Source organism: Cucurbita moschata, unplaced genomic scaffold (assembly GCF_002738365.1).
Source record: "Cucurbita moschata cultivar Rifu unplaced genomic scaffold, Cmos_1.0 Cmo_Scf00057, whole genome shotgun sequence".
NCBI classification, from domain to species: Eukaryota; Viridiplantae; Streptophyta; class Magnoliopsida; order Cucurbitales; family Cucurbitaceae; genus Cucurbita; species Cucurbita moschata.
In genome coordinates, this window is record NW_019268573.1 from 794,844 (window position 1) to 796,299 (window position 1,456).

The window sequence follows — 1,456 nt, forward strand, 5'->3', positions numbered from 1 at the left end:
GTAGCCTCTTAGGTCTCTTTATAAATCCACATGTGCCTACTACTAGACGCTAGCTGGAAGCTCCCCTGGTGCCACCTAATAAGGTCCCTATCCCTACCAACTTTAGACTTGAATAATGCATGCAAGGTGTCACAATCGCACTTTTCTTGGCAGTAGACTTTGCGATTGTGCGACACTCACTCCCAACATCAAGTGAGACAAGCCAATTTGGACCGAAAATGTATGCTCAAGCTTTTGGCTCAAGGTTCTATATAAAAAAAAAGGCAGAGAGATTTTCAAAATAGATTTTAAAACCAATGTTATTTCGGGTTTGGTATTGCATGGGAACACAACCCAATAATATCATTTGTCTAGATTTAAAGAGGAGGGAAATTCCAAGAAGAGGTCTCCAAAGAAAGAATCATATCACTAACCAAATGCCCATATGTTTGACATTATTTGTTATGTTTTATTGAATGTATAAAGAAAGAACGTATGCAAAATATTCAAACAAAATGTTGAGATTTAGATAGAAGATGTGAATGGATCAAAATTCAATTGTCAATTTCTCCGTCTTTTATAACTAATAGAATAAAATATAAAATAGGTCCCACGGAGATTTAAACTCAAGTTATTGGATTCAAAATCCAATGTCCTAACCACTGGACCATAGGACCAAAAATATTTACAAGATTTGTGTGTAATAAATCTCTAAACTTCAAAAATAAATAGTATCTTCATATACTTTCAAAACTTTGAAAATTACCGATGTGTCCTCGTTTGTTCAGTTTTGTATTTGATAGGGTTTCAACACATCAAAATCAATTAATATATTAGGTCAAGTTTACAATTATGCTACCATTCTGTTTTAGCCCTACGATCATAAATATGGTTAAAAAGTAGTGAAAGAAGTATTTTCTTTGCCCAATTATTCTACCATTCTTTTTCAGTCCATGACTCTGAGCATACCCATGGTAAGATACTCGCATTCACGTCGTCCCTTGCGTTTTTCTTCACTGTCAACAAATTTACAATTTTTGAATACTTAGGTATAAAGATGGTCGAGTTGTGTAGGTACAAGACACTACAACGTCGTGCAAATGTAAGGTAATGATGTTGATGATCAAAGAGACAACCTATTTCACACACGGTGTTTTATTCAAGGAGACTCTTTGTAGTCTTGTCATTGATAGTGAAAGTTGCACCAATGTAGGAAGTACCATGTTGATCAAAATGTTATAAATTTCAACCCAACATCATCCTAAACCTTACAAGCTTGAATGGCTCAATGATAAGGGAAGAATGAAGGTAGTTTCTAAAGTTTTAATATCTTTTACTTTGGAAAAATATAAATATAAAGTTCTTTGTGATGTGTTACCAATGCTTGCTAGAGACATGTTGCTTGATCGACCTTGGCAATTTGATAGGAAGGTCATGTATGATGGTTATTTGAATAGGTATTCTTTTATAAAAGATG

At 34.1% G+C, this 1,456-nt stretch overlaps 1 non-coding gene across 1 annotated transcript; it reads right to left on the reverse strand.

The window, feature by feature from the left end:
- Positions 1-584: 584 nt before the first annotated feature.
- On the reverse strand, positions 585-656 carry TRNAQ-UUG. Its single transcript has one exon. It is a non-coding gene; the product is annotated as a tRNA-Gln (tRNA).
- Positions 657-1,456: the final 800 nt, after the last annotated feature.